Genomic DNA, 19,595 nt, shown 5'->3' with positions numbered 1-19,595 from the left:
TTTTGCCAAAGCATTTGTCACATTCACTGCATTTGTAAGGTTTCTCCCCAGTATGAATTCTCCGATGAAGTCTCAAATGGCTTTTGACAACAAAACATCTGTTACAATCACTGCATTTGTAAGGTTTTTCTCCTGTATGAATCCTCTGATGAATATTAAGATTGTATTTTTTGCTAAAGCATTTGCCACATGCTCTACATTTGTAAGGTTTCTCTCCTGTATGAATCCTCTGATGAATATTAAGATCGGATTGTTGGCGAAAGCATTTGTCACATTCACTGCATTTGTAAGGTTTCTCTCCTGTATGGATTCTCTTATGAACACTCAATTGGCTTTTGCAAACAAAACATTTGTTACAATCACTGCATTTGTAAGGTTTCTCTCCTGTATGAATTCTCTGATGAATACTCAGATTGGATTTTTTGCCAAAGCATTTCCCACATTTTCTGCATTTGTAAAGTTTCTCTCCTGTATGGATTCTCTGATGAGTTCTCAGACAGCTTTTGTCACCAATACATTTTTCACAATCAGTACATTTGTAGGGTTTCTCTTTTATATAAATTCTTTGATGAACACTCAGACTACATTCTTGGGTAAATGATTTTTTACATTCACTACATTTGCAAGGTTGCTCTCCTGTATGAATTCGCTGATGAGATCTCAGCCACCTTTTGTCACCAAAACATTTGGCACATTCACCGCATTTGGAAGATTTCACTCCTGTATGAAATCTCGGATGCAAAGGAAGATTCAATCTTTTGGTAAAAAATATCTCACATTCATAACATTTGTTAAGGTTCTTACCATTGGTCTTTTGTTTCAGAATCAATTCATCATTAGAGAAAAAAAGTTATCAAATTCTGTATTATTGTGTGTTTTGTTTTCTATGTGGACACTTGAATTTAAGCTAGCGATAGTGCATTCATTTGAAATCTGTATACAGTCTTTATATTTGCAAACTTCTCTGAGTTTCTCAGTTTCATGCCCTTGCAAGTTTGAAGATTGCAGGGAGGCATCTTGGTGATTAGTTTTATGAGGTGTTCTTTGGGTGGATTCTAGTGTCATTTTGCAAATTCCATCCCGTTTAGAAATCTGTTCTTGGACATCCAAATGCTCGTAGAATATATCTATGACCTTCCCATGTTTTCCAGATATGAAGTGATTTTCTGCATAAAAAAACAAAAATTGCAAGTAGCGATGACAGAGATTACTGCACTGAGGAATAGGAGATTCAATATGGATGTTTGCCCAAGTTTGGGTAAAGTAGACATTCTCAAAGATTTATGTTCTCAAAAGTAGGTTTTCTTTTTTCACATTTATTACATGAATCCTCAGAAGAACCTTAATTCTGATTCCCATCAACTGAAAGGAATGATAATACACTATATTATAATATCTTAAAAACCGTACCTTGCACAAATTAAGAAAAATAAGTGATCAATCAGTACTGAACACAGACAAAGTATGTCTCTGAATAAGGTACCTCTACTTTTTTATTACATTTTGTTACACAGTGGCACTGAATAGCTTTGGTCAGCTAAAAATTCATGATCATAAATGAATCATATGCATATGCTTCCTTCAGCATTCAAAAGCTGAAGATAAAGAACATGCTGTATCAAGACTGAATTCAGTAACCACATATTAATGTGTAAATAAATAAGCAAAATTTAAATTTTCAAAACTAACAGCTCTATATCCACTTAAAATATTATTCATTATTAAAAATAATAAGTAAGCAAAATGTTTAATGTCATAGTAAAATTATTGTGCCCCAACTATTGTGTCCAGAACATTATACAAACATGTAGAAAAAATTTAAAGAAAGATACAAGAATCCCAAAAGAAGTGCATTGTTACCCACAAATAGTAGATTGTTGTAAATCTCTGACATCACATCCATGTACAGTGCCCTCTGAGCAGAACTGAGACATTGCCATTCCTCTGGTATGAAGTCCACACCTACATCCTTGAAGGTTAAGGGACCCTACAATGGAAAACTACCTATTGGTTACTGTATTAAATTGCTTTTGCATATTTATGAAATGTGCCAAGGAATATTAGATAGTTTGTGATATCGACTTGGAAAAGAAAATATGGACGGACAAATAATTTCTCAGAGTTTCATGGATAAGTGTCTAAAGTTATGTATTACTGTCTTCTATAGACAATCTATAGAATGACTTACTATAATGCTCTCATTTATCAAGGCTCTCACTATTACGAAATTTCTATGGATTTCTGAGACATTATCAACAAATGAAAGGTTTGCCACTATAACTATGTTTGATTTTTTTTTCTTTTTTTTCCCATACTTTGGATTGTGTAATATCTTTAAAAGTGTGCTATTATGAAATTTATTTGCCTACAACCTCATGGTTCTACACAATGGATTGTTGTACCGAGTTCTTTAAAATTTAACACTCTTAGGTGAACACTTTTAGCAGTAGAAATAAACATCACATATGCATAATTTAAGAGAAATGCTACCAACATTTATTATACAGCAAAAGACACTAACTCCAACAAAATACACTTACTAAAATCATAATGATTGCCTTCTACTTACATCTCTGAGAATGAATGGTATAATCATCTCAAAAGCTGCAATCCTTTATAAAATGTAACATGCATGTTTGATTTCTGAATACAGTAATGTACCTGTATGTAGTAGTATAAATTGATATCAAACAGAATATTAGTGTCACATCACAGATGATCAAGTTTTGATCAGGAAAAAAATATGCGACCAATTCTACATTGTCTACCTCATTCACATATGGTTAATACCTCCACCATGTAAGCAGCTGGGCCTCATATGACTGTATTATAACATATGTATTTGACATTCTGAGGTCTAGGGAAAATGCTAGAACCTTTCCATAAAAAGAAGTAAAATATCAATTGTAGAATGAATAGATGGACCAAATATTAGAGTTTTTTCTTAAAACAGAGAAAGAGTGCAACATCAGGACATACATTAAACATTCCAAGTGAAATATAAACTCAAATATGTAGAAAAATTATATTATTTCAATATATTCACACCTAAAAGTTTAAAAAAAAGTCACTATTAAAGAAAATTAAATTATTTAAGGTTCTATAAAAGCTGCCACCAGCAATACATACATAAAACAAAAATTTTATAAGTAACATAATTATTCACAAAAGAATCCTTAGATATGTATTTTAAAGGAAGAGCATATGATCATGCATTTCAATGAAGTAAAATCAGTTCCACTACAAAAGCCTATATTCAACAAAACTGGAAAATGGAGGAAATGGACAAATTATTAGACAGATTCCAGATACCAACATTAAATCAGGATGGGATAAACCATCTAAACTATGCCACAACAGCTAAAGAAATAGAAACATCCTCCCAAACAAAAAAAGGGTAGCACCAGAAGGGTTCAGTGTAGAATTCTATCTGACCTTCATAGAAGACTGAATACCAATACTCTCCAAACTATTCCAGAAAATAGAAACAGAGAAAACAATACCTGCCTCATTCTTCAAAGCCACAATTACTCTCATTCCTAAACCACACAAAGACCCTAAAAAATGAGAAGTTTAACCAATCTCACTCATGAACATCAATGCACAAATACTCACTAAAATTCTTGCAAACAAAATCCAAGAACACATCAAAACAATCATTTACTATTATCAATTAGGATTCAACCCTGGGATACATGGACAGTTCAATATACAGAAATTCATCGACATAATTCAACATACAAAAATCTCAAGAATCATCAAATTAGACACTGTAAAAGCATTTGACAAAATTCAGCACCTTCATTTTAAAAGTCTTGGAAAGAGCAGCAATCTAAGGCCGATACCTAGACATAGTAAAAGGAATATACAGCAAACCAGTAGCCAACATTAAACTAAACAATGAGAAAATTGAAGCAATACCACTACTATCAGGGACTAGACATTGCTGCCTACTCTTTTGCTACCTAATCAATATAGTACTAGAAGTCCTGGCCACAGCAATTAGACAACAAAAGAAAGTCAAAGAAAGACAAATTGGAAAGGAAGAAGTCAAACTATCACTATTTACCGATGACATGATAATATACTTATCCTGAGTGAGGTAACCCAGTCAGAAAAAAACAGACATAATAAAAAAAAAATACACTGATAATTGGATACTAGCCCCAGAAAGCTTTGAATACTCCAGAAACAACTCAAAGACCTTATGAAGCTTGAAAAATAGGAAGGGATCAGTCCTTCTTTGAAAAAAAAAAAAGAAAGAAAGAAAAAAATGTGTATTCATCATATGTTGTTATGTAACAAATTTTGTGAGTTATACTAATATATTATAAATTAAATAAACTAATGAAACTAATGAAAAAAATAAAATTGGCCATCTATAAATATATTGAGCATCATTTACAACAGATCCTCTTTGAGACCTGCAGGTCTTCAGTTCTTGAAAGTGGTATGTCCACAAAGTAGAAAGTCCAGGAAAAATTTAATGGTGTTATATATGTGAGAGACCTAAACCTTACATTATCATCATATCACAAGAAAATGAAGATCATAGAAAATAAACCCTTTAGGAAGCTGGAAAGATGGTTCAGTGGTTTAGAACCCTGACCCCATTTCCAGAGGTCCTGAATTCAAATAACAGCAACCACAGGAGGGCTCTTAACCATCTTGAATGATATCCGATGCCCTCTTCTGGTTTTTCTCAAGACAGTTACAGAGTACTTACATATAACGAATAAATGAATGCTTTTAAAAAAAGTTCTTGAGATAACTTTACTAATTATAGTTAATAAAACTATTGAATGCTTTGAAGACAAAGAGATTTTTTTCAAACAAAGGGAACAGCACACTGACCTGTTGAGTTTTTACAAGACTCACACTCATTCTTTTTGATGTTCTTTTCCCAGATTCAAAGATTGGCAGTCTTCTAAATTTCAAAGCAGGGTCTGCCCAATACAAAGATTAAATTAATAAAACTTTATTGCTGACTATGCTAAACCACAAAAAAAGGACATTGATAAAAGAACATGAGGAAACTTGTCAGTATTTCTGCAGATATGAAAGCATGGAATTAAATTTTTAGTTTGTTAAGGAATGTGAGTATAATCTGTCAGCAGGCGCCAGGAACATGATTACCTTCTGTTAAACATAATTACTCAGGGTTATTACTGTGAACTTATCTCCCTGGACCTAGAGACAAAGACAAATGACTAGTGGCTACCATGAATGATGATTAGAATTGAATGGTGACTCGTTGGCCATCAAACTAGAATAAACCATATGAGCCTTTGGTGAGATTCCACTTCATTCTACCAGGCAGATACAGTTTATCTACTTTCCATGTGTTTCCTGTTGTCTTGGAGTACAAAGATTCTATCTGCCAATTATCATGTTATTTGAAAAATAATATGTTATCAAAAGAATTAGTTACAGCAATTTTCATCAGCATCTAATGAGGTTTACAGCTTATCGTATTTCTAACTTAAGTCTCCTATCAATATGGCCTTGATTTCTAACTGGCATGCAGAAACGGATGCTTCCACCTTAACCCCTTAACATCCACATGAACGCATTAATATGTAGAATATTACAATTATAGATTGAATGTCTTTAAATTGAATTTTCTTATACTAAAACTTTAAGCCCATTGTTCTTCACATTTCTAATCATGTGGTAAACTCTTACTACAGTTCCAGGAACTGTAAGTTGTCACATCTACATGTTTTAGATCCAAACACAGACTGATAACAGGAGTTGTGTATAACTTCCCAAGAATATTAAAAAATATATGTTTTATGATGGCCAGCTCTTTACAAACCCTGAGAAAGTGTCAACTGACCACAAACACATCCCAACCCAAGGGTTGAGAACGAAACTTCTAGGCAATGTGAGAACAAAATCAAGAAGAAGAATGGTAGAAAGTCACTTACAGCTGCGAGGTGTAATATTAATACACGAGTATAGATTCCCTTATTATATCAAATCTGCTAAAATACTATCACTGTTAGAATACTTTCCTGAACATGTAAATAACTGAATCTTGGTATTTTTTCCAGGCATATATCGGGTTCCAAATCCATACTAAATATGAATACAGTGAGATTCTTCTAGCCTTGGTGTATGGATTTCCTCTTTCGCAATCACACTTATAAGTTCACATAAAAGAATGTCTGATATGGGTTTCCTGGCATACCAATACATGCACATGCACATGCACATATATGCACACACATACACATACATAAGTTTATGCATAAATAAAACATAAGAATTGACTCTAAATGTTTAGAAACTATTACTACAGAAAGTCGTGAAGACCATGGCATCAGAAAATATTCAGTCCTATTTGTTTATGACTTTGACTTTATATTTTTCTTATGCCAGCTATATATTTTGGCATTTATTAGGTAAATGGAAGGTGTCTTTCGATGCCCCTGCCTCAGTAGTTTAGATTAACACTGGGAATTAGCACATGATGCAGTGCTTGGGAAAGTCATAAAATTAATGAGAATTGATGAGGAAAATAAGAACTTTCTGGGAGCTGGTGAACAAGGAAACTTTCAATGATATAACACTAGGCGAGGCAATAAGCAAGTGCTGACACCCAGGCACTCAGTGCTTCTTCTAAGATTCTATGAGGACTAAAGAATCCAACACTGAGTTCCCAAATTCCTTTAGGAAATCTCACAATAATTTTTCACAGAGAACTGAGCAGAATACAGAAAAAAAAAAAAGACATGATGTACACTTATTAAATCTGTATCCAAAAGCAATAACCATAAAAATAATCACAAAGAAAATGATAGAAGTCCAGGTCCACCAGTGCACATTGAAAAGTTTCTCTCTAATGAATGCAAAGAGTGAACTCCCCTTGATTTCATACCAGAGTTCTTGGTTTCAACAAGAACAAACCAAAGGACTCAACGCAGAAACTACATAAAGTCACTAACAGTAGTATCACAACCATGTTAACATGTCTTCGAAAGGCCTGAAGCAACATATCACAGTGGATCACTAAGACACTTCTAAGGAATGTTTGAAGATAAAGTCTAACAAAGATAATAACCAAATTCTAAACTTAACTGTATGAAAATTGAAGAGCGCTGTCATTGTTCTACTGTTTTCAGAAGAGAGACAAGCACGTGCAAAGCCTCCACACTAACTTACCACAGTGCAGAAGGGCTAACATAGAGCAAGTAAGACTTAGAACATATTCAGTTTTCAAATGAAGATACAAGGAAGACACGTTTTCCCAAACTACAAAAAACATATTTCTTTAACTCAAGAACTACAAACATTTCAAGAGAATACTCCAATCTGATAATGAACTTAATAAGCTCTACAAAAATACTAGAAAATACCACTGGGTTTTATATATTCCTAAAGAAAAATCGAAAAGTCAGAAGAATGCTCAGTGTCTAAGAGGATCTGAAATATGTTTGTGGAGATTACAAACTTGCTCTGTAGGATGCTGGGTGTAAGGAGTCTTCAATGGTTCTCTCTAGATGCTGACTCCTTGTGCTGAAACATCAAAATATGTGACAATGTACGTTCTGTCTACACCATAGCATGGGGATGCTTTCAGCCTAAGTCAGCCAATCATGGATAGTAAAGGGAAACTGCCAATTCAGAGAGTGCTGAGTAAATATCCAGGAGACAGGGAAGGGAAGGCTGTAAAAGATGGAGGAAGTGGAGTTATGGAATCCCACTCTGTTACGAATCAGGCACATGGAATTATGAATATATGACATCATGGCTACTCATCAAAACCTGCTTCAGAATATACGTGATTCACAAGGATAGGATGAAATCAGGAATAACAATGGATGGAATAGAGAACGAAGAGGGGGTGAATATCCACGTCCTTTCGGACAGATCATGTGCAAAAGCCATTGGTCTAAAACTGTAAACACTAGGGGATTTAGATAGCATAGATTAAATTAAACTCTAGGAGCTTTGGAAAGTCCCTGGCAGAAAAAAACAAAAACAAAAACAAAACAAAAAAAAACCAAAAACAACAAGAGAAAATGAAATTGTTCTACCATAATCTTTCTCTGTAAATATATTATTATATTATAAATGAAAAAAATAAAGATAATACCTAGTATGTGATAGAAAATTAACTGACAACAGAAATTTTTATATACTAAAAATTAGAGAAAATATGCAATACAATTAGTGGATAACAGAGGGTTTTCTAGTTCAAGCTGAGGTCAGGGATACAGGAAATAAAATACAAAGACTTCACTGGGAATCTGGATAAAATCCAGTGAGGAAGGTCACAGGCCCTAGAAAGAAATCCAATACTGAAGTTTGCTTCATGTGTAAATGGCCCTTCTCTCCCCAATAGCCAGATGCTGCTGTACTATGAGATAAAAAAACTTTGTCTCAAGGGGCAACAGTCATTTCACAGTCTCAAAACTAATCAAATATTGACACCAACTGACTTCACTGCCTTCACTGCCTACCATGGGAAATCCGAATCATGACATATAATACTATTCTCAGTATTATTTTCCAGAAACATGTATGAAGTAGAATCTGGCACAATCAAGTTCATGTCCTCTTTCTACTGACAGGTGGGCCACACCCATGCCCTGCTCAATCCCTCAAACATTCCTGGATTCTTTGTTAAAGTCTTATTGACCTTTACCATCCAGGGCTATTAGATTTGATTTACTACTATGCCAATTCATTTTACCCTATGAGACCTGAGAGTCAGTAACACAGTAAACACAGAGTCCTTTTCCAAACAACAAGAAGGAGGAGCAAGGAAGACTGCAAGAAAAAATATTGTGACCAACAGAATCCAGACTTGAAACTTCTCTAACAACATGTCTCTGAACAAAGTTCTTAGTGCACGATCTGAGAATTTCAACACCTGCAAGAAGTCCACATGGCAGAACTAAACAATCCATGGATGTGCATGGGAAGAGTGCTTTTCATGAGCCAAGGAGTCATTTATTCTTATGTAAGTGAGAAATCATTATTACTCCAACGATGCTGTCTAATTATGTCTTAATTTCTACCTAAAAAAATATCTTTGCCTGATCTCTCACAGCAGGCTGGGTTGAACCTAGGAAGGATTCAAAGAAATTCAGGAGGAATGGCTTCCCATGGTGCCTATTAACATATTGGTGCACACACTGCCTGCTAGGCACTTTCTTAGCTCCAGGTTCTCTCTTGGCCAGCCTCTCCATCCTCAAGCCCCCAAGCCCCAAATACCCACCCCACCCCCAATTTCATGGCCTGGTTAATTCTGGTCCCAACCAGATAACTCTACTTTTACCTCAGACTGAAGTGCCAAAAACTAGTCTCACCACCAGCCCAAGAACCAGGTATCTTCTTGCAATGCTGCAAGTTGCATGTCTCAGAAAAATAATAAAACTCCATTAGAAACTACAATGGGCTATACTGTAGCCAGCAGCATGTGACCAGAGTAAATCTCTGGGTCAGGATATATTTAATACACCTTGACAACATACTGGAATTGGTTTTAATCTGGCAACACCCAGGGACAACAGAATCTGCCATATATCCCTACTACATTTTTCACTCATACCTAAAGTGTAACATTAATAACTAAGCCTATGAAGACACGTTTCCAATGCTGTATTTACAACAAAGGCTGCATATACCTCAGTGTAAAATTAATAGTGTAAAATTAATGGACACTATAATTATAGTGAATTAATGTTAATATTACAGCCATATGATGGTGCTTTATAACGAATACTTGCGATCAAACCTGAAGTGGTCTCTCATATGATTCATATACAAAGCTCTCTCCGGAAGCCTTTTCAGTCCCCTGGAGAAATGGAAATAAAATGGCAAACAGAGAAGCAGGAGAGTTAAGAAAGCATGAATTAATTTGAACACAAGGAGCTTTGTTAAAGCTTTTAGAAAGAGAACCCTGGTGCACAAACAACAGCTATGACCAAGAATCTATGAGGTTATTTTAGAAAAATATTCTCGCAACCACATAAAATTAATGAAAACATCGCCATAAACACAATTCACAAAAACCTCAAACTTCCCGAAAACGCTATGATATTAACAACAGAACTGTGAGAGTGGCAGCAGGAAATGCACCCCTGCCCCACAGCCCTACTCTGCTCCTGCCCCTTTCCCAGCCCAGCAGCGACTCTGACCTGGCGGGTGACAGGACCAACTGCTGAATGTCCTAGGAGGCCAGCACAGCAACTGCAGCTTCAGGAAGTTTTTGGGTACCACAGACACTGAAAACTAGTCTCCCACCTTGACTTCCTGACCAGGAGACTGCACAGAGGCGTGGAGAAACAGAGAATGGTGGATCTTCCTGTCACTTAGGTCACTTTCTCCAAAGATCTCCTTTTGGACCCACCCATTATTCAACAGTTTCCTGTCACGTAATTCTTCAAAGCTCACCTACTTCCGGGCACTCCGATTAATTAGATTTCCAAATCTTCATAGCTATTTTTTTTTTGGCTTGAATTTTGCTTGTTTGTTCGCTTGTTTGTTTCTTTGTTATTGTTTTGTTTTTTTCTTCAACTCATCTGATCAGGCAGATGTGTCCCTCCCCTCCCCATGAGGAACCACTCCTCCAACTCTGTTGCTGGCTGCCTTCCACACAACTGCAGCTGTCAGGATGCTCAGGACCTACTCTGCACAGCTTCCACACAAGATGCTGCCAGTCTAGACCAGAACTGGATGCAATAGGACTCTGCATCTGGGTTCTGAACTTTTCACATACAAGTGATCCTGCCTAAATATCATCTTTTTTTCATAGTAAAATTGGTGAAGATCTTTCTAACACTGTATTATCAGCTCTCGATTCCTGTACATTTAACATTAAAAGGGTACACTAAATTCTGGAGGTATTATACTGCAAAGATTAATTTAAATTAACGATTATACAATATGCATTTATGCTTCAAATTCCAGTCCTAAACCAAGCTCGTGGCCTCGCTAAATGAAATTCTTGCCATCTAGCAGGCTGACTGTCATTCTGATGCCTGGCTTTAGAGTTTGAGTGGACCCTAAGTCAATTAGACTACAGTTGTTTGCTTTGGCACAAAAGCAGGCAACAGGGTCTACCTGATACTATACTGTTATTCCAAAGCGAGGGATATTTTTCCTGCAGTCCAGGGGAGAATGACAGCAGTCTCCAACTTCCTGTCCACATTACTATGAAGCTGGAATTTGTCTATCTTGTAACAAACTGTGAAACTGCCCAGGGTCACTCCAGACTTCAAGGTCTCAAAAATTCATCTGGTTGATAACCAGGCACCAGAGTACTCCAGAATGAGAGCCCAGCGACTTCAAAGTCCACATTACAGCCCAGGTTGATATTGCTCCCTCTTGTACACTTAGCAGTTCCCCCACAAGTGTTAGGCATGAGAGATGAATCACAGTCCAGGAGCAGCAGGTCTTCCACAGTGATCTCAGTGCCCAGGGTGTTGTCTGTGTTCCACTTCTCTGGAAATGTTAGCGCATGCTCAGTCCATCTGGACTAGGTCTCCAGATTCCCGTTCACTTTGGTGATGTCAGTGTTGGCAGAGCCTGAGCTGATACACTCCAATCCATTCTAGGACTTCATTTTCAAATCAAGTTTTATTAAACCAAAGCCGTAGCCCATGTTGAAGACTTCCCTTACAGACTTGACAAGATCCACCATATGTGGGAGGCACAGCTTTGTTCTCAGGGTGATATCAGAGGGAGCAGCAGCAGCTATAGCGAGGGTTCTAGTGAGGCTTTGTAGCCCCAGAAAAAAAAAGGCCATTTTCAATTCTTAATCTTACAACATACGTCATGGTTGTTCCGTTCAGAAACATGTATCCTTTGTCAATAAAGCATGAGTCCTAAGTAGAATTCTCTACTGCATGTTCCCTGAGCTGCCCACCTGTTGTTTGAGTTTAAATCTGCGACTGTCTAACGGCTGTCCTGTGTATCTCTCTCCATGTGGGTATGCTGTCGCTCTGTATGTATTTCTCTGTGTACAACAGTGTGTCTGTTGTCTATTCAAAACTTCCTATCTGGCCTTAAGAAAGAGTTTTGCAGTGTTTATGGAATATCAAGGAAACTATCACATAGAGAAGAAATGGGATAGTGTACAGAAAAATTAGACAGAGTTCTAAAAATGATTAGATAAATAACTCAAAGTGATTAAGACAACAAATATCTATACACATCACTTTTTTTTAATCAATACTCATAACAGTATTTTAATTCTGGAAGGTTGCTTTAAGCCTCTGTATTTTACATTTTCAGAAAATAACATCATGTAGATTCTCGGCCAGTCCTGGAAAAGTACATAAATTACTGTTGTAGCTATGCATCAGTTTAGTTTAAGAGTTGATAAGAAGAGTAATCAAAGAAAAACAAAATTTGATATTACATTGTTCTTTGAAAAGTATGCTCAGCCATGAAGTGGATTATAGAGTAGGATCACAGTTTTAATCTTAAATTTTTTCCAGTTGCTATAACTCTGTGAGGCCCAGGGAAATTAACCTTCTTCCTCATTGCTAAAGATAAGACAGACACAACTGACAGTATATGAAGGGGTCAAGGACATTGATTTAAATGTTTCAGTGTCCTTGTTATAAAAAGATACTTTGGATGTATTGTAAAGTGAAATATATATTCAGAACCAGCGAGAAAGCCTTTGATCTATTATCTGTCCTTCCTGGAAAATAGACTTCACTGGAAATAACCAGTCACAACACTAACATCCTAAGAAGTAGAAACATACATAGAATGTGTTTTATCTTCAGAAAGCAAAAAGGATATTGTGGTCAAAAATAAGGTCTAAGGAAACCAGGAATATAAAAACATATGGTTTTCTCTTCAATGACAGAGAAGTACACAATTGTCTGGGCAGAAGAGAGGGAAGGAATGTAGTAAATAGGATCGTGACCTGTGGTAAATGCAGTGCCAGGCCACACATGAAACTACAAGGCTATTGCGCTTACTGAAAGTTCTTCCTCCCTTGGGGATTGTTTCTCAGTAAATGGAATTCAGCCATAAGGACGATAACATACACTTTATAACTTGGTATACTATACAATGCATGTTTGATCCTCATCTAGGCCCTTCAGTTACAGAACCAAACAGTATAAAAGAATCACATGTACTTTGCAAAAGAGCTTTAAGGTAATCACACTGTATTTTTTATTGTGCTCAAAAATTCAACTGATAATTACAAGAATAAACCACCTTAGGGTCAGAATTAAGACATCTCACTCAACACTTACTATTGGTCTATTTCCACCTCACCATTGGGCACGGTCTCTAGAGAAGGCAGAATATGGGGTGTTTCACTGCTCTTTTCCCAAGCTGCAGCCAGGGCTACTTCAGGGTTGTAGGGAAAAGCTTAAACATTCAGAGAGCACTCCAGGAGTGAGAAAGCATAGTCTGAGATGTGGGGAAGCTGAAGCTGTTTCCAAGGCCTTTGGGTTTGCAACGAGGCTCTGGATTTGGTGATTCCAGATTCTTACACATCCACCAGCCACTCTTAGTACTGAAAAACAGAGAAAGAAGTCTGTAGCCCTGTGGGCTACATACAGTGAACAAACCTGACCAGGAAAAAAAGGGAAGTTCCAGCTGTTCCCAGCAATTAGTGACCCTAGGATGCAATTAGTGTCTCTAGGATGGAGGAGAAACTTTGGTTATTGCTGACCTGAAACTACAAAGAGACCTTCAAAGGGAGATTTAAGTTGCAGCTGTCTAGTCAAATGGTTTTCTCAAGGATTCCCAATGGGAGATCATGAGGAAAGAGAAAGATCATGATTCTAAATAGTTTCTTGGTGGTTCATGGCATAAAATGAATGCATAAAGAACCACAACCACTTCTAAGAGTACACATGGTTTAAATATTATTTGCAGGAAAGAATGCCTGTAAAGGGAAGTTTAATACCTAAGCCCTAAAATCTGTGAATACATCATTAGCATGTTGAACATTCTTTTCAGCCTATGTGAACATAGGAAACATTTCTTTATTCAAGCAGTATGGACTATTGTTTCAGTTCAGGAAAGGTAGAAGGCTGGCAAGTCTCATAAGCCTTAGGTAGGTGACGACAGTGTTCAGGTCTCAACCTGCTCTACCTTAACAAACTCCCTGGCATGGTATTAAATCCCAAAATTGGCTACAGATTCTGCAGGATAAAATTTTAAAGTTTACTTCCTCATTTTTATAACTCAGATTTCCCTGCGCTTATTCATGCTCAGAACCTAATATCCTACTAATCTCTAACATGCCATATTTCTACCCTTGAAAATCCTAACCCATAAAGAGTCCTATTTGAAGTCTGCCTTCCAATCAACTGTCTACTAACCTTAGTAAAGGCAGCCTTCCTCCAGTATTTTTCCCTGAAAACCTCTTCTGTGTGGTAAGCTGTTCTATGGAGCATTGGGATAGATCTTACTTTCTGACTGCCTGAGGACCTTTTACTGAGGAGCTGTAACACTTATTCTGGGACACATTTTGCCAAAATACTGCAAATTGTTATTCGGGAAAACCCACAACACACACCCCACCAGAGATGAAAGAATTACCAGGTGTTATTTAACTAAATTTCTGTTTTGTCTCATGAGTTGTGACTCTGCCAGACCTAGTGTTTGCAGAGACCTTCGAAATGATATCACCTAACCAGTAAACATCAAGCATAGTCTTTCATTCTGACCAATAAACTCAGTTATACAAAATCTTGCTTTCTCTTTGATATAGTAGCTTTTTGATGCTTTTATGTATAATGACCCATCAAGAATACACTTTATCACCACTCAGAGAAAAATGTTCCATGGAAAATTGCAGAAAAACAATAAATTTGATACTAGAATTAGTGGGACCTATATACTAACAAATGCATATTAAATACTAATAATGATATTTACAGAGTACATAAAGGTCAGTAAAAAATTAGTCTTTGAAATCAAGAACTAAGGTCTATTTGGCCAAAACTGTAAGGAAAAAAAAACCCAGTCTATGCAATTACAAATGTGTTTGTTTATGTAAAAGAGGCTGAGTTTGAACAACCTGTGGCTAGCAAGAAGCAATGGAAATAATAGAGAGAAAGGGCAATATGTAGCCGAGACTGTGGTGAGCAGACGTCCAAATGAAGGAGGCTCTGTGATTCACAAGAACCAAGAATCAGAGCCCTGAAGTCAGTGAAACATAGAGACACAGGCAAGAGACAATCTTAGGGGTCTCCATAGGCCAAAGGTGGCACAAGGTTCTAGAGCCAGTAGTGATCCTCTGTGTTGGCAAACCAGTCCTCTGGACACTCCACACACTAATCCTCATGTGATGGAGAAAAGAAAGTATCATCATGACAGCTTCCACACTTCTGATCTACAGGACTCTTCACTAACCTTCATGGAAGAAACTTTGCAACATGCTCAACTTTGCAGTTGACTATGAAACCAAATGACATCGGTAAAGAGCAAGAATTATAATTCACAATACTCATAATATTCACTGAATAAAGTTTAAAAATTATATTTTTTTAAAGTTTACTTACCTACCTGTGTATGTTGCATTGATACTGTTGTTGTCTAAACACACATTTCTTGGTACATTCTGGATAATAGAAATGAGTGGGCCTTCCAGACATAATAAATAAAAAATAAAGCAGTATAGCTGATTGGCCTGTGCCAACAATATGAGACCCTAAGGACTGGAATGAAGAATATGAGTTACTTACCTGAGACACCTGAGTGTAACTCCAAGATTGGAGTTTCTACAAGAAAGAGAGAAAAATGATGAACCCAGGAAATTTGGCCAGCTTTATTCTCTTGATTCCTGTAAAATTCATGAAATTCCTGGCAGGTGGAAACTAGACATAACAGTCATGTCCAGAAAAAAATAATAGGATGCCTCAGGAAACCATGAGAAATTCCAAGGTCATGATGCTGCTTTTGGATGTGTGGTCCCTCCATGTGGTTAAACTAGGTGCTATAAACAAACCAGTTTAAAGGCCAACATATGTTTACCTTCTAACCCAACAATGTAATGTCAAAATGTAGAAATTCTCCCTTCTGTTTTATTTGTTTGTTTGTTTTCTGATTTATAAACCCCATTAACCTAGACTTTGGTGCAGCTCTCCTGTCTCTTTGCATCAGGAAGGTTTTTGGCCTGACCAAAGCTTGAATACTATCCTGTGCTTTGATTCAAGTTGTGGTTCCTGGTGATTTCATTGGGGGTCTCACAATCTGGGCAAAATTACATCTTCAGTCTTTTACAAAAATGTTTCTGTAACAAGCTCTTTTGACTCAGGTCACCTTGTTGCCAGTCTTTGGTTCCCCAAGACAATGACTTTTATTTTCTCCTGAATCACATCCAAAATTCTTTAGTGAAAAGGCTATACCACCACAGAGTTTTAAAACTGTACATTTGAGTTATGAATTTCGTGCTTGTGACCTTGACCAAGAGTCTTGATTGCGGTTTAAAAAACTCAGAATCAAAGGCACAGACTCTGGGAGACAGGAAAGTGGCAAAAGCAAACTGGGTTATTGCAAGAACTGTACAAAACTTTACACCTACTCCCAGCATCTAATAGGCTCTCAAGTAGGGATCTGTATGAACGGCTCTTCCTCAATGGCTTACTCCATTGCTTCATCCAGCATAAGGGGTCTGTAGCCATGCTGCCCGGTACTCAGTTAGATCAGGGAGGTTGAGACATCTTCTTTTTGGCTAATTTGATCCTACATTTCCAACCTTAAAAAAATTTTTTGATAGCCAGTGAGTGTCAGTGTTATTTCCTTTGGCACTACCTCAGAAGGTCTACTATTTAGTTGAGGATGCTTATCTTATGTTGACCTGACAAGCAGGTTCTTTCCATTTATTGACAATGAGGCCTGAAAGGACAGCCATCCGAGACAGCATATATGTGTGTAAAGAGGGATCCTAAACCAAGGCCAAGAGGACTGCAGGGAGGCAGTTATAGATACAATCACACACTCTTTCATGACAAGCTTTATTGTGTGTCACAATAACTTCCTCTGGGGAAGCAGATTTCAACTAATAATAATGGCAATAAAAATTAAAACAAGTGCCCACAGCCATCAGGACTCACAGCTTGCCAAGAGTGAGTTGAGCTCCCATAGGAGACTATACTGTGCTCTCCCACCTGAGCCCATGGGTGAACCACCACTTTCTCCCTGATGACTCTGCAGAGAGACTGCCAGGAACTCACAGGATGCATTTATCTTGGTACTGCTTGGGTCTGGACCTTTCAGGCCTCCAACTGAATCCAGAGCTACTGCCAGTCTTATTGTCATTGGAATTCATTGCCTGCCGATAAAGGACACAGAACCTAACTTCCTTCTGAGCCCTTGGGACCACAGACACAGTGGAGAGACAATTTCCATTCAAAAACAACAAGATCAACTAACATCAAAGATATCAAGATGGCAAGAGGCAAGCAGAAGAACCTAAACAATTAATACCAGACAACATGGCAGCTTTAGAACCCAGCTCTACTGCCACAGCAAGTAGTGTATGTCCCAACACATGAAAACATCTTCCATTATTTGTACTAAAAGTAGTGCCTATTGAGGATAGAGGGCCTTGAGAACCACATGGATTAAATAAATACAGGAGAACACAGAGAAACAAGTGCAATCACTTAGAGAAATATGGGAAGAAAGAAGCAAACTGATGAACAAACCACAGGGATCCAACTGTAAGAGCTAGAGAACACAATGAAGGAGCTGAAAGGGTTTGCATCCCCATGGTAACAACAACATTTTCAACCAACCAAACACTCCAGAGCTCCAAGGGACTAAATCACCAACCAATGAGCACACATGCAGAGACCCATGGCTCCAGGTGCATGTGTAGCAGAGGATAGCATTTCCTGACTCAATGGGAGCAGAGACCTTTGGTCCAATAAAGGCATGTTTTCCTACCATAGTGGAACACCAAGAAAATGAGGTGGGAGAAAACTTAGAATAGAAACCAAAGACTCAGGAGGAACAATCTCAGAATTCGCCACACATTTCTGGGTCTGAAAGAAAACCTTCCTCTGAAATCCAGTCCCCACATGTTCTCAGAGAGATACGTTGGGCTAGAACTGCTGCAGCCTCAGTGAAGAAGCTTCCAGATCTGAGAACTTGACATTCCTGCCCTTCGGGACAAGTAGGAACCTAAGGTAAATTATTTGGGGCTCCATACACTGATAGGGGAGTCAACTGGTGGTCAGATGACACACAGGGGTAAATTAATAAGAATGGGAAAATGAAAAAGGAGCAAAGTGTGTGTTGACTCTGCTGCTTTGTGCTTAGTAGAGGATTTCCATGGTTGTTAGGCCATGGCTGTATGCCCACATCCTGTCTCCAGTGGAGGAAGGTCATCAGAGAAGCCAGTCCTTGTGGTTAATTTCCCTGCTGCTCTTGGTGTTTATGTGCTAATTTTGCTTCCTCAAGGAGGCTGCCAAGGAGGCTCTCAAGTACCCTTGTTACTTCTTTCTTTCTTTTTTGTTGTTGTTTCACCATGCTGTTTAATCTAGCATGTTGCTTAGAAAGGCTTCTACTAGCCAGAGTACAAATACTTCTTCCGAGACCATTTCACCCTCTGCTCTGTTTGACTGCCAGCCTCTCCTCTCTCTTCAGCAATGATAAGGCCAATTCCTTTTCCTAGGGGAAGAGAAACCCATGGTTTGTTGACCTTGTCAATAACAAAGATGTCGGACAGCCAAGTGGCAAAGCTTTTCCCATTAGCATCTTACAAATGAAACACATAAAAGAGCCAGGATGTCTCTCTGTTGGTGATTACAGCAATTCTTCCTGAGTTAGCACCTCAGTCACCATACACAGACTACGTGTGTCAAATTTGATGAAGTCAGTTATTCTGCCTATCTCCAAATCAATCTGAATAGTGTCATTCATCTTGATTCAGGATATCGAATAGTACAAGCATCATGGGTCACAAGATGTGGGATTCCTTTTGTGCCTACAATGATCTTTTCATTTTGCACAGCTTCTACTTGGCCTCCTCAGGTATAATATGATGAACAGTAAAGTGACCCTTGGTGTCATAGATAAGCAGAAGTTCTCTCCAGTTTTGTCAATGCTGATGACATCCATAAATCCAGCAGGGTAGGTTATATTGGTCCTGACTTTCCTATCAATCTTGATCAATTGCTGTGTAGAAATCTTTTTTACTACATCTCCAATCAGGGTATATTTAAGTCTGTTCCTAAGGAAAATGATCAGAGGCAGGCATTCCCTCAGCTTGTGAGGACCAGTGGATGGACGAGGAGCAACCACACCAATCAACTTATCCAGCATCCAACATTTAGGAGCAGCTACGCACTTAAGATGTTTCTTGGGACCATGAGCCATGACTACACTGGGAATGGGCACCCTACTTATTTCAAGTGAACCTTCTTCCCATTTAATTGGTCAAATAAAGGGTAGAGCCTATAATCGGGCAGTGGAAGAGAAAGGTGGGGCAGGAGGCTTTAGAGAGGGAGAACATATGAAATACGAGAGGCAGACAAAGTAAAGGAAGAGACAGAGGGAGATGGAAGAAAAGGAGGTGAAAGAGAGATGGAGCAGAACCACAGGGCCTGGAAAAGCCCCAAGGAGCAAGCCATCTCATATAAAAGAAAGTGAGT

At 37.8% G+C, this 19,595-nt stretch overlaps 1 pseudogene across 1 annotated transcript in view; it reads right to left on the bottom strand.

The window, feature by feature from the left end:
• Nucleotides 1-19,320, bottom strand: part of LOC308424371 (small ribosomal subunit protein eS4-like) — a 345,312-nt pseudogene extending 325,992 nt beyond the window's left edge. The window contains exon 1 of the transcript in view: nucleotides 18,798-19,320. The product of the transcript in view is annotated as a small ribosomal subunit protein eS4-like (transcript). The remainder of the gene's footprint in view (nucleotides 1-18,797) is intronic.
• Between the last annotated feature and the right edge of the window lie 275 nt (nucleotides 19,321-19,595).

Source organism: Micromys minutus (assembly GCF_963924665.1).
Source record: "Micromys minutus genome assembly, chromosome: 9".
NCBI classification, from domain to species: Eukaryota; Metazoa; Chordata; class Mammalia; order Rodentia; family Muridae; genus Micromys; species Micromys minutus.
Note: the sequence above shows the minus strand (reverse complement) of the source record. Positions and strands in the feature narration are given on the sequence as shown.